Raw genomic sequence first — 15818 nt, 5'->3', positions numbered from 1 at the left:
TAAAATCTTTAATATCAGATAAATTAAAATTAAAATTAGATCTAAAATAGATCTGAAATAGAGCCAACAACCTGGCTCTGATACCACTTGAAGGGAGGAAAATCGCTTTTCCTCGTAGGATCTTCCAGATTTCATCAAATCTAGGGTGGAATAAATTTAAAAAATTTTATCCTACATATTTAGATCTAATCTCTAGATTTAATTTTATTATCTAATATTTAAATCTAAAATTAAATCTAAAACTATGATGAAAGAAGAAATACCTCAAGGGTAATCTGATTACCCTGTAGATGATCTCTGCACAGCCCGAGGTTCTGATGTAGCCACGCAAGTGCCTGCCTCTACAGTATCACTTAGGTAGGATCTAGAAATCTTCTCCTCATGAATCTATGCTCCAAAATTAGATCTTTATCTGATTTGAAAGTGCTTCAGAACTCCTTCTAAAGTTGGAGCAGCAGCCTGTCGAAGATGTCCTGCAGCCTTCTGTTCCAGGCATCACCACGCCTTGGATCTTTGCCAGATGGATGTCCAACTCTTTGGACATGAAGAGGGGAGGAAGGAGAGCAGGAGGATATAGAGAAGAGGGAGGGGTGGCAGCTATTGGGTTTTATGCATAAAATAATTTCTTCCAAAACCCTAGGCGCAGCAGGGTTTATATAGACCCTGTATGCTGCGCAGTGCCACATCATTCAACCAATCAGAAAATTCAATAAATTTTAAAAAAATTTGATTGTGGAGTGATATCATCTGATCAATCAGATAAGAACCCCACCTCTCTCCTAAGTTGGCCCAACATTGGATAAGCTCAATCAAGGTGGCGCCAAAGAGTCCATGTTTATCAGGACTCTTTGGTTCTTATCCATTTGGGGCACCCACTTTAATCCAATTGGGCTCATGCCATAATCTGATTATGGCACCCAATTCAATTGGGTTTTGGCATGTGGACACTCCACAAAAATCCTTCAATGAGCCCTCTTCAGTTTAAGACCCATATGTCAACTTTTGACAGATGTCCTAAAATGAAATTGATAGGTGCTAGGAATTAGCAGGTGTTGTCTTAAATTCATCTCATGAATTAAGACAAGCTTTTCTAAGCTGGACAAGCTTCATTTAGACTGAGAAAAATCTTTCCAAGATTCTCTAGATGAGTCAAATCATATTTGGCTCAGTAGAGATAGAAAAGATTACATGAGAAGAAAGTTAGGCTCAATCGTGTGCTAGCACGATTTCCTTGAACCTAATTGGATCTTATCCAAATCAATTGAGTTAGCCCAATTGATGACATCCAGACCCTAACCCTTGTTTGTGTGACCCAGTTAGGTTCAATTCCGTATGGTAATGAGACATGTCGTGATCTCATCATCGACATCATCGAAACTCCTTTCGATGGACCAGAACTCTTCTGATTCAGACAATTAGAATGATCGATCATCAATATCATTCTAATTGCTCCCAAAATCTACAGTGACACCTAGCAGTATGTGGTGGCAATCCATCAGAACTGAAGATGAACTCTCAGTGCAGTTACCTGTGTGATTGAGCTCCTCTATCATGAGTCCCGACTGAATTAGGGTTAAGGTGAACTCGTCAAACCCAACATCAGTCATATGAGTTAATCGATCGATCCGAGTCTGATGTGAAACTTAATGAAAATCTTTTTCATTATTTCACTCTGCCATGGCTATGGGCTTAAGGACTCGATCTTTTAATTATCATAGGACTACTCCTCTCATCTACCGAGGTTGATAGATCCCATCTTGGTGCGACCTAGTTCCTACAATGAATATGCTACAGCCAACATACACCTCAGGGTTCTGAATGGCTAGGAGATCGAGTTATGGTGTAGTCAAACTATAACACACTCAAGGTGAACTGTCGATGCATCTCAGGTCAAAGAACTAGACACACAACTACAACATCGAGCTAGTCATTGACGAGAAGGTAGACTTCCTTATGATTGCTCGAATGGTCAGCTCAGTACTCTCGTTCTCAACGAATACCTATACTTTCGCTCCGTGTCTCCACACCATAGACTCAAGACACATCTATCCTAAGGAAGCAATCGTACACAACCTTTCGCATCGATCACCATCCTCGTGATGATCCTATGGTCAAGAGCTGTTTATGAGTTAGTTATGTAAATTCATGCCTTAAATTTTCAACTCTTGAAAATATGAATTTATATTCCTACTAACTCAAAGGATGTATCACAGACACAATATACACAATGTGATAGAAGAATAACCCTTTTATTCATTTATAATCAAAATTATAAATTTATCTTTAGATCTGTACAGGAATGTGTCAGCCGATCTGGCATCTAGGGTACACATCTAACACCCAGATCCTAAGGTGTGAGAATACCGGCTTACGCCAGTCTATATCTCATATGAGTTTTATCGACAGACTTGGTCGACATCTTATTCAGAATATAGTAGGTAGTTTCTAGTGCATATCTCCAAAAGAAGATCGGTAGACTCACAAAGCCCATCATGGATCAGACCATGTCTAGCAAGATTCGATTTCTTCTTTCAAACACTCCATTATATTGTGGTATTCCAGGAGGGTCCACTATGAGAGAATTCTATTTTCTTCTAGATATATCAGGGAGTCACTGGTGAGGTATTCACCTCCTCGATCTAATCGAAGAGTCTTAATACTCTTCCTAATCTATTTTTCTACTTCACTACAGAATTATTTGAATATTTCAAATGATTATGATTTATATTTATAAGATAGACATATCCATACCTTGATAGGTCGTCTGTAAATATAATAAAGTAGTAGTATCCTCTCTGGCATCTATATTTATAGGTCCACATACATCACTATGTATTAGACCTGGGACATCATTGGCTCTTTCCCTTTTTTTTTAAAGGTGATTTAGTCATCTTACCAAGTAGACAGAATTCATAGCTGGATAATGATTCACAATCATCTATTCAAAGACACTCTCCTTAATTAACCTATCAATCCTATTCTTGTTCACATGACCAAGCCTACAATGCCAAAGATAGGATTCACTGATATTTTTATTTTAGGATGTTTACTGGATGTATACATTACACCAACAGATTGTGATAATATGTATATGTCATATCTTAATTATCCTCACATAATTACAATATCATTCATAATGATATCACAAAAAGTATCCTTTATTATAACTTAAAATTAAGTTTGGCCAAAAGGCCTACAGAGATGATATTCATTAAAAAAGAAGGACATAATGACAATCATCTAACATGATACTACTAGACTCGAAAATAAACTGTAAAATTTTCAAAGCTAGAACTGGAACAAGACTTCCATCTCCAACGTTCAGGAACTGCTTGCTTTTCTAAACTTCTACTAACCTATAGTTCCTGCAATAAATTGCATATATTAATCGAACTTTCAGTATCCAATACCCAGATGTAGTATCACAAATAGAAAAATTACAAGGAGTTATCATAAAAGTACCTTGTAAAGCAATCGATTACTTCCTTTTCTTGTTCTTGGGTCTGTTTGGATCAAGGGTAGCTATATATGTAGGATAATTCTTTTTCAATGATTCAACTTCTTACAAAAGAAGTATTCCATCTGGCTTTTATCAACTTTTGATGTTTTGTTCTGCTTTGGATCGATGGCATGATTTTTTTGCACCTTCTTTTTCTTTCCTCTCTTAGAGGATCGATGACTTGTTGATGAACCTTCCATAATGTGATGGCTCTTTCTAGAACTGGTGGTCCTTCTTAATAGTCTGTAGTAATCTTAGCAAACCATGATAGTTCACTACAGGCTTTATCATTCTGTAATGACTCAGGAATGATAGGTAGGATTTTGATAGCAAATTGAGGATAGCATCCTTACCTAACTGTTCATGCAATGAAAAGCTAAGTTTGCTCAGATGTTCAATCTGCTCAATCATGTACAGTACATGATCGGTGATTGAAGCCTCCTCTCGTATACGAGCATTGAACACTGTATTGGAAGTTTTATGTCTCTCTGCATCCTCAGAGATGTCAAAAGACTCATTCAATATTTGAATGAGCTCTTCTGGCTGCACATCTTTCAACTTACAATTAAGTTCGTCATTCATCGCTGCCCTCATCATGCAATGTATAGTCATGTGGTCATTGAGCCACTTCAAATAAGTATCTCTCACACACGAGGAGCATTAATAGTAGGTTCTTCAAGTGCCTTATTTGCAAGCACATACAAAATCCTTTCATGCTCCATGACGATCTTCAATTTTCGATACCCGCTATCGAAGTTGGGTCCAATGAGCTTGTCGCTATCCAACAACGAACAGAGGGATAGTGTGTTGGCCATAGTTGAAAGAAAAAAATAAAAGTTCTATTAGTATATGAATTACTTTTAATCCCAAAGATATGGACTTTAGTCTAAAAGTTCGGCCACTATTTTGTACAAATTGGTAGCCTCTATCTTCAACTCGAGAAATTATATTAATTCCTTAGCAGGTACTAGAATCTACACAGACTGCATTCAGATCTGAGTGTGGCTCAGCCAACCCTAGTGCATCTATGGGTAGGTTCATAATCAATTATTTCTTCAAAAATTTCTAGCAATTAGGTTTTGTCTCAGGCATCCCTTCAATAGGCATGTGGCGCCTCCACTGAAAATCCTGATTAGATCCAACTATTAACATGACTACACCAAGTGTATCCAACAAATGGATGTCCAGACCCAAGTGTGGCTTGCCAACTGAACATTGATCTGAAGGTACCATAAGATGGTTATATGATAAATGATAATTTTAATATCCAATAGACACCAAGCATGTGGCGCCTCCAATGTCTATTTGAAACATTGGACTCATTATCATGTACTTTAATGGGAGGCTATGAACAAGTTATCTCATAACTGTATCATTTTTAATAACCTAATAATTTAGAGAATTTGATTTTATTGACATGAGAATAAGAGAAGTTAACCTATAAGTCGTAAATCCTCCCATTGACTTCATCAAGTCATGTAGAGGATTGGACACAAGCTAGTCTAAAGATACCTAAATCAGTCATACTGATTTACCTTGATGGCATGGGTTAGCTTGAATCGACTAATAACCTAATCAAAACATAATCTACCATATTGGCTAGTAAGTGAGATCAATGGAAGGAATATACCATTAACTTGCCGTAGACGCGTCTAGATAAGTAGCTCCCAATTGATAACCACTTGATCAAAACTGCCAGACTTACCATAATACCAATTGATTAATTAGTTTTGATTTGATCCATTAGAAGATTCAGGCTCAACCACAAAGTCATGATCATGATCCATTTATTAAGGTTAAAAATATTACTTGATCAAATTTAACTATTGAGGATGATCTAGAGAAACTCTGACCTAATCTAATTCAACTCTTGATTAGATTTAATCAATTTCTTTACTTGTCCATATTTATTTCTAACCATAGGTCTAACCCATTAGAAGGACCTGATTCATGCTAATCCATAGTCCATCAATTTATGTGGTATCTTAATAACCTTCAATTCTCAAATCTAGATTATTTAAACTTAATTCAAATTAAGTGTGTGAAACATGTGTTTCAGTTTGTAAAAGTATTCTATCAGAATTTCAAGTGAAGCATACTATATGTTTCAAATCATAAAAATAAATTTTCATAATATGTTTAATAATTAGATATGCATAGGTATGATCTAGATTTATATACATGCATCATGACAACTTTTAGATCAATACCGATTACATCTAATGTAATATGCTATTCAGATTCTAAAATAATTTTATATCTAAATTTATCTTATTGTAATAAATTATAAATCACTTTAGATCTAATCTAAATATATTTATGATTAAAATAATTTATAAAAATCTATTTATTTTTTTTTTAATAAATCATATCACAATGACACTCCTATATGTCATAAGAGAACCTGTCGAATAGGCAAGAGAGAGAGATTAATCCCTTCGATCTCTTATGATCGGATAGTCTAGTGATCTTATCAATCTAAGTACTGGGCTACTAAGATTTAAAATTTTATTTTATATATAATCATATCAATTAATTTTAATATTATATAAAAAATTAATTAGATGCATATATGAATGATAACGATTAATTTTCTAGGTAAATCTATTTTGATATAGAGTAGAATTTAGTAGAATGCAAGTCTAAAAATCTCTCAAAATAGATTCAATTTAGATCTAAAATAAGTTCAACTTCATAAGTAAAATAATAATATTAAAATTTTATTAAAATTAATTTAAAAAAGATTTTAAATCAGATTGTTATTCCAACAAAATTTAGTAATAATAAAATTCTGTTATAATAAACTTATAACAAACCTTAACCAACTATTGATTAGATTCTTGTAATCTAATCAAAATCAGATCATAAATTTTATTTAAATAGATCTAAATTAGATTTAATGTCTAACATAAAATCTTAATTATATACAATATGTAAATAATTCAAAAAAAATAAATTATGTATCATGTATTAAATGTTGGAATTTGGGGTTCGAAATATGTATGTGTATTTCAAAACTTAATTTTTTAAACACCGCAGTGGAGAATAAAATTAAAATAATTTTAATCTAAATTTTGCATACATAAAAATATAAAATCATAAGGATCTATTTCATATGTTGAAATTGATATATACTGAAATTTAGATTGTGATCAAATCACATATCTATTTTGCAATCTCTTTCTTCAAATCTAGATCTGAAAGAGACAAGGCTCTTTATTAGCTGCACAAATTTTAACCTCTACAAGTATCCACTCAGGATCAGTCTAGAATAGTCCTCTAAGATCTGAATTTTGATTTTTCAAAATTCAGCCTGCTGAATCTGAACGAAGCCTAGATCGCGATCAACGTTTGATCTTTTCCTTGCTCCTTATCTTCTCTTCCTCTCTAGCCTTTCTCCTTACCTTATGTGCTACAAGAGACCAACAACTTTCAGATGAAGGGCCGCCCAACACCTTGGGCATGTCCAACACTTAGGACGTGCATCCTAAGTATGGGGCATATATGGGATGCCCAAGGGAGAAGAAGAGAAAAGAAGAAAGAAGAGGGGCATGGGGAACTCTTTGGGCGTGGAGAGGGAGCAGCTTGGATGATCTTAGGATCTTAGAGGAGGTCCCCTTTTATAGGTACAAAGATTGAATCCTATTCAATCATAATATATAAGTCCTACTTGCATTAGGATTCATATTAACTTAAGTTATTCAACTTACATTAGGAAGCCCATTAGGCGCCAACTATTGGAGCCTTTGCACCCATAATTAGACACACTCTTTTGCACCCAAGAGACACCCTATATGAGAACTAAAGGCCCTCTAATAAATGAACATACCCAAATTGAACAATTCAAAGTGGCACCCCATAATAACTATCAAGGAGATTCATAAGGGACTTGCACCCTTAATTTATGTGATCCATAATCTTAGACACTCAACAATTAGAGTCTCATGAATCTTATTCATATAGGTAATCAGTAGATAATTAAGTTAGAATTAACTTATCAATAAGTAATCCTAACTAAAAGAAGAATTGGGTCCAACCATGTGCTAGCAAGGTTACCATGAATGCAATAGATTTCTCTAATCCCAATTGACACTTCAATTACTAATTTCAGATATAATCCTTTGTTGTGTGACCTCATAGGTTAATTCTATCTGATAGTGGGACATACAATGATCTCTATCATTGTATCATTGAAACTCTTTTCAATGGATCGAAATAATTTCACTCTAACTTAATCAAAGATTGTTGATCCAAAATAATCCTATTGAGCTCTCACAATCTATCAGTGATAACTAGCAGTATGTAGTGACAACCCAATAAAATTGAAATGAATCTCTAGGTATAGTTAATGTATGATTCAATTTCTCTATCGTGAGTTCTAACTAGATGGCAGGTCATGGATAAATCGTCAAACCTCAACATTAGTCATCTGATAAATTCGATTCGCTCAAGTCCAGATGTAATGTCTATAAAAACTCTTTTTCATTAATCACTCTACTGTGGTCATAGATTCATGGACTTAGCTTCTTAAATCTCATAAGACTACTCCTCTCTATCAAGGTTGATAGATCCTATCTTGATGCGCACCCTACTCCTATAGTAGACCATCACCAATATCCACTACAAGGGCTTATTGAGATCCATATTTATGTGTCAATCAAATTTCAGCAGTCTCACTGCAAGCAGTAGTACCATTTCAAGTCAAAGGACCAGTCACACAACTACAGCATCGAGATAATCATTAATGATTGGATAGAAATCTATGTGATCTCTTGTATGATCACGTTCAGTGCTAATTATTCTCTAACAACCATCCGCACTCATCGTCCTGTATCTCTACACAGTAGATTAGAGACCCATCTATCTCAAAAGAAGTGATTTATACGTCAGTCTATCTAGATCTATCACCATCCTCATGATGATCATATGATCGTGAGCCTTTAAAAATTAAATACATATCTCTAATTCTCAATACCTTGAGAATATGTATCGAAACTAATTCTATGAATGATTCAAGGACACATTACACTTGAATGAAAAAGAATTTTTTTTTATTGATCATATCAATATATTAAGTATAAAATTATACCCTAGATTAATAACAATGTATCGACCATATTGGCTTCTAGGACATACATCTAACAATCTCTCACTTGCACTAAAGTCAATTGGCCATAAATCTAGGTCCCATCTTTTTAAGGTGGACTTCCATTTTTGGTTGGCTCAGCTTCTTAGTCAGTGGATCAGTCACGTTATCTGCAGAGTCTATTCTTTACACCTGACATATTTTTTATCGAGGTAGTCATGTATGATATGATAACGCCGCTCGATATGCTTTGATTTTTTATGAGATCTTGGCTCCTTAGCAAGTGCTATGGCTCTATTGTTGTCACAGTACAGTGGTATGGCATCCGATGTCATGACCTCAAGTTCCATAATGAACTTTTTGAACCAGAAGCCTTCCTTCATAGCATCCGAAGTAGCAACATATTCAGTCTCTATGGTTGAATCTGCTATGATGGATTGCTTGAAACTCTTCCAGCTGACTGTACCACCATTGCAAACGAACACATACCCTAATGTAAACTTTCTATCATTAGAATCAGACATAAAATCTAAATCAGTATATCCCTTAAATCGCAACTCAAAGTCTCCTCCAAAGATCAAGAATAAATTTTTAGTCCTTCTTAAGTACTTAAGAATTTCTTTATAGCTGTCCAGTACTCTTCATCTGGATTCGACTGATATCTGCTCATAACACTCACAGCAAGAGCAATATCAGATTGAGTACATAGCATGGCATACATGAAGCTCCCTATTACTGAAGCATAAAGAATCCTACTCATGCGTTGAACCTCCTCAGATGTGGTCGGACACATCGTCTTGGAGAGATGAATACCATGCCTGAAAGGTAAAAGACCTCTCTTAGAGTTTTTCATGCTGAACCTCTTCAGCATCTTCTCTATGTACAGCTTTTATAATAAGCGAAGCATCTGCTTAGGTCTATCCCTATAGACCTTTATTCGAGAATATAGGATGCTTCCCCTAGGTCTTTCATGGAGAATTTCTTGGACAACCATCTTTTGATCATGTTCAGCATGGGAATGTTATTCCCAATAAGGAGAATATCATCCATGTATAATACGAGAAAGGTGATCGCGCTCCCACTGACCTCTTGTATACACAATTTTTTTTTTTTTTTTATGAAATCAAATGATTTGATTGCCTCATCAAAATGATGATTCCAACTTCGAGAGATTTGCTTCAATTGTATATGGATCTTTGCAGCTTGTAGACTTTGTGATTACCATCATCGGACATGAAACCCATAGGCTACTCCATATAGAAATCTTCTTCAAGATATCCATTCAGGAAGGTAGTTTTTACATCTATCTGTTAGATTTCATAATCGTAATAAGCTACAATAGTAAGCAGAGTGCGGATGGATTTCAGCATGGCTACGGACGAGAAGTTTTCTGATAGTCAATGTCTTCACGCTGACTATAACCTTTAGCCACAACCTAACTTTATAGGTCTCTACCTTACCATTGGCACCTATCTTCCTTTTGTAGATCCATTTACACCCAATAGGTACAATACCTGCAGGTGGATCCACTAAAGTCCAAACTTGGTTTGAGTGCATTGAGTCAATTTCTGACTTCATTGCATCTAACCACTTTTCAAATCGATGTCAAACATCATCTCGTCAAAGGTATTAGGGTCATCAATATGACCCCTATCTCCCATAAGGAATATTTTTTCACTTCCTCCGTAAGCATACCCATGTATTTTCAAAAGGTCGAGAGACCTGCTAGATCTATAAGGTGGTGAGGAACATCAACTATTAGCTCATAAATTACAAGTTCCTAAGGATCTATAGCTCTGGCTCTTCAGAGATTCTTTTCAGCTCCACTAACCTCCCACTTCCACCATCTTGGATAAACTATTTTTTTAGAAATATGGTATTTCAACTCACAATCACATTGTGATCTTGTGAAAAGTAGTAGTATCCCATGGATTCTTTTGGATACCCTATAAAATGATTTATAATAGATCTATCCTCCAATTTTTTCATCATCTGTCTCTTGACATAGGCCAGACATCCTCAAGTCTTAAGATAATTCAGACTCGGCTTCTTACCAAACTATATCTCATACGGTGTGGTAGGAACGGACTTTGAAGAACCTTATTCAACAAGTGAATGATCATTAACAAGGTATGTCCCAAAGAAATAAGGGTAGATCAGTGAAGCTCATCATGGATCGATCATATCCAATAGAGTCATATTCTTTCTTTCAGATATCCCGTTGAGCTGAAATATTCGAAGAGGGGTCCACTAAGAGACTATACCGTTGTCCTTAAGATATCTAAAAAATTTTCGACTAAGATATTCACTTCCTCGATCAGATCGAAGAACCTTAACGAACTTGCTATCTACTTTTCTACTTCATGCCTGAATTTTTTAAACTTGTCAAAAGCCTCAGACTTGTATTTAATTAAATACATATCCATACCTAGATAAATTATCGATAAAGGTAATGAAGTAGGTATAACTACCCCTGCCTACACATCAAATGGCCCATACACGTCAGGTGTACCAGGGCAAGTAACTTGTGGCCCTTTTCCATATCCTACAAAGGGTAACTTAGCCATCTTTCCTCGAAGGCAAGATTCACAAGCTGGATATGACTTTGGGCAAAGAGAGCCAAGGATCCCATCCTTTTTCAGTTTATTTATCCTATCCTCTCCAATATGGCCTAGTCTATGGTGCCACAAGTACTTCAGGTTAATTTTATCTTTGGATCTCTTTTAACCTACGACACTCACTATTTGTTCGTTTAGGTTCACATTCACATTAACATTCAAGTAATAAAAACTATGAATTAAAGATCTCGTGCAATCAATTTATTTCGTAAATAAATAGAACAAAATTTTTATTGAAACTAATTTCAAAACCTTCCTGTGCTAGCACAGACATAAAAATTAAATTCTGACTAGCTACAGAAATATAATAACAGTCTTTCAAATCTAATCTAACGTCAAACGGTAATCGAAGAGGATAAGTGCCAATGGCCTCTGCAGCAATCTTTGCTCCATTGCCGATTCGAACCTTAACCTCCTACTTTCTATCAGATTCTGCATTGAGATACATATATGAGCACTCGAGTTAGAGTCCAATACCCAACTAGAAGTAGAAGAAATCATAAAGTTAGATTCAATTACGAGCATATTTTGGAAGGTTTACCATCCTTTTTGGTCTTTAAGCTCTCTAGGTATTTTGGACAGTTCCTCCTCCAGTGGCCTTCAGTATGACAGTGGAAACACTTTTCTTTTGTCTCAGCCATCTTTGGACCATCCTTCTTCGATTTACTCTCTTTCTTCTATTTTTTTGCAGATTTAGCCTTCTTCCTTCTAACAGACTTTCTCTTGAAAGAAGAAGTCCAATTCACAATAAGAATAGAGCCCCTTGAACACTTCAAAGTATCCTCTGTTGTGACCAACATATTGACAAGTTCGAAAATAGTGCAGTCAAATTTGTTTATATAAAAATTCATGATGAATTGACTATATGAACTGATAAGAGATTGAAGGATCAGATCCATCTATAATTTCTTTTGCATATCAAGTTTGAACTTTCCAAGCTCCTCAATGTCCTTAATCACTGTCATACAGTGCTCATAGATAGACTGTCCTTCGTACATCTTGAGGTTGAAGAGTTTCTTGGATACTTCGAAGCACGCAGTAGATTTTGCTCACCATACAACTCTTGTAGGTGAGTAATCATGATCTGGACAGTGGGCATATGCTCGTGCTGGCTTTGCAACTCGTTTGACATAGACGCCAACACATAGCACTTAATCCAACTATTTTCATCCATCCACTTCTCAAAAGTAGCTCTCTGCTCAGCAGTAGGATGGTTTGGCAACACAACAGGATCCTGATCAAGAACTTGGCTTAACTTTTTTGAAGTCAGGACAATCTTGAGATTTCTGAGCCAGTCTTTAAAATTATTACTGGTTAAATAATTGGTTTCAAGGATGCGAGCTAGAGAGTTTAGACTGACATGATAGTTTAACTACAAGAGTAAGATTCAAGTTAGACTTTTGTACTTAATTTTTTAATTTACTTCTAGAGATTTTGAGATGCAAATAATGACTCTCACTAATTTTTTAGATCCCTCCACTCATCAAAAAGAAAATAAAAACTTTAATGTGATAAAAGATTCTTAGTGGGTGCTGCGGTCCCATCGATAACATGCACCTCACCTAAAATTATTGGTAACATACACATGATGCATGGGCAACTCTTTGGCCAGATGCTTTACTAAACATATTGCAGCTACTTGATCTCTAAGTCATATGGGCTCACGTAACAGTTATTGCCCACACTTCTTCGTTAAGTTTGACCCACCATTCATAAGCAGGTGCAAGGCCATTATTAGGTCCCTCACCTAATAGTTATTAGGCCCAACCCCATCCTTACTATGGAGCAACTTTTTACTAATAGAGTAATTGCATGTTCTCGATGCAACTGAATCACTGTGACCAACCAAGAACAATCAACGTCGGTAAACATCCACACATCTACAATGATGGAAGACCTATGGACTTAATATTTATGGCAAGGTTTGGATTTAGATCTCATCTAATTAGTCATCATATGACTGAACTAACTGGCATGGGCTAAACTAAAACACTAAGCAACCTAATTCAAGATCCAATCTTTCAAATTGACAGTCAAACCAATGAACCAAATTAGATTCTTAGGTTAATCAATTCTACATATGAGACTCAATCGATTTGATGAACAATAATTGTATGATTATTAACTTAATTGATCTAACTCAATTCAATACTTGACTTCATTTGACTAATTACTTAATCAAATTAGACCCATATGACTTAAATCAAAAATCTTAGATGTAATCTTATTACATGACATAATTTTTATTTTTTCATGACCAAAACTCTCATGCATAAACACAAATTTTAGATTCTAAAATCATATTTTAGATCTAAATTCTTTACATAAAAATAAATTTTAAAAATATAAAATAATTTTTAAGTTTTAGCATACAAACATATATCATATATATGCATGTATAATTAGTTCTAAACAAAATTTTAGATCTAAGCATGATATCATATATCTTATATACTAGTCATGAATAATATTAAAATAAATTTATGATCTAAATATATAATTATATATCACATATATGAATCAAAAATTTAGATCATAAAATATTAGAGATTTCATGCATGCATCTATATTTCATATGAACATTAACTAGAACTCTTTCTAGATCAAAATTCAGATCTATGCATGCAACAACATGTCAAATATATGTTCCAAAACTAAATTTAAAATTAGATTTAGATTTGATGATCCATCCATACATCTTATGTATCAAAAAAAAAATTGATTTTAAAATCTTTTCAAAAACATGTATATCAAAATACAGCATATAAAAATTTGTGGCTCTAATACCACTGTTCGAATTTAGGGTTTGAAGCATGCATATGTATTTCAAAACTTAATTTTTAAATACTGTAGTGGAGAGTAAGATTAAAATAATTTTAATCTAAATTTTATATGCATAAAAATATAAAATCACATGGATCTATTTCATATGCTGAAATTGATGTATACTGAAATTTAGATTATGATCAAATCACATACCTGTTTCATAATTTCTTTCTTCAAATCTAAATCTGAAAGAGATGAGGCTCTCTGTTAGCTGTATAAGTATCTAGCCTCTATGAGTATCCACTCAGGATCAGTATGGAATAGCCCTCTAAGATCTGAATTTTGATTCTCCAAAATTAGCCTGCTGAATCTAAACGAAGCCTAGATTGCGATCAATGTTTGATCTTTCTCCTTGATCCTTATCTTCTCTTCCTCTCTAGCCTTTCTCTTGCCTTGTAGTGTTACAAGAACCAACAACCATAGATGAAGGGCCACCCAACACCTTGGGAGTGTGCAACACTTGGGATGCGTGTCCCAAGTATGGGGCATATATGGGATGCCCAAGGGAGAAGAAGAGAAAGGAGAAGGAAGAGGGACATGGGGAGCTCTTTGGGCATGAGAGGGGGCGGCTTGGATGATCTTAGGACCTTAGAAGAGGTCTCTTTTTATAGGTACAAAGATTGAATCCTATTTAATCATATAATACAAGTCCTTACTTGCATTAAGATTCTTATTAACTTAAGTTATTCCAACTTACTATAGGAAGCTAATTAGGCACCAACTATTGGAGCCCTTGCACTCATAATTAGATACCCTCTTTTTACACCCAAGAGATACCCCCATATGAGAACTAAAGGCCCTCTAAGCAATGAACACATTCAAAATTGAACAATTCAAAATGGCACCCCATATAATATAAAAGATTCATAGGAACTTGCAACTCTTAATTTATGTGATCCATATATCTTAGATACCCAATAATTGGAGTTCTCATAAATCTTATTCATATAAAAAGTAGATAATTAAGTTAGAATTAACTTATCAAATAAGTAACCTAACTGAAAGAGAAAATTGGGTCTAACCATGTGCTAGCAAGGTTACCATGAAACACAATGTATTTATCTAAACCCAATTGACACACTTCAATTACTAATTCTAGTATGATCCCTTTGTTGTGTGACCTCATAGGTTCAATTCTATCTGATAGTGAGATATACAATGATCTCTATCATTGTATCATTGAAACTCTTTTCAATGGATTGAAACAATTCTAGTCTAACTCAATCAAAGATTATTGATCCAAAACAACCCTAGTGATCTCTCACAATCCACCAGTATACCTAGCAGTATATAGTTACAACCCAGTAGAACTGAAATAAATCTCTAGGTACAGTTAACGTGTGATTCAATCCCTCTATCATAAGTTCAATTAGATGACAGGTCATAGACAAATCGTCAAACCTCAATATCAGTCATATAATAGATTCGATTAGCTCAAGTCCAGATGTGATATCTATAAATTATTTTTCATCAATCACTCTACTATGGCTACAGATTCATAAACTTAGCTTCTCAAATCTCATAGGACTACTCCTCTCTATTAAGGTTGATAGATCCTATCTTGATGCGCACCCTACTCCTACAATGGATTAACTGTCATCAATATCCACTACAAGGGCTCATTGGATCTATGTTTATATGTCATTCAAACTCTAGCATCCTCACTGTGAGTAGTAGTATCATCTCAAGTCAAAAGATTAGTTACAAAACTACAATATCGAGATAATCACTGACGATTGAATAAAAATCTAAGTGATCTCTCGTATGGTCATGCTCAGTGCTAGTTATT

This window comes from Elaeis guineensis, chromosome 2, assembly GCF_000442705.2.
Source record: "Elaeis guineensis isolate ETL-2024a chromosome 2, EG11, whole genome shotgun sequence".
Taxonomy (NCBI): Eukaryota; Viridiplantae; Streptophyta; class Magnoliopsida; order Arecales; family Arecaceae; genus Elaeis; species Elaeis guineensis.
This window is presented reverse-complemented; position numbering follows the sequence as displayed.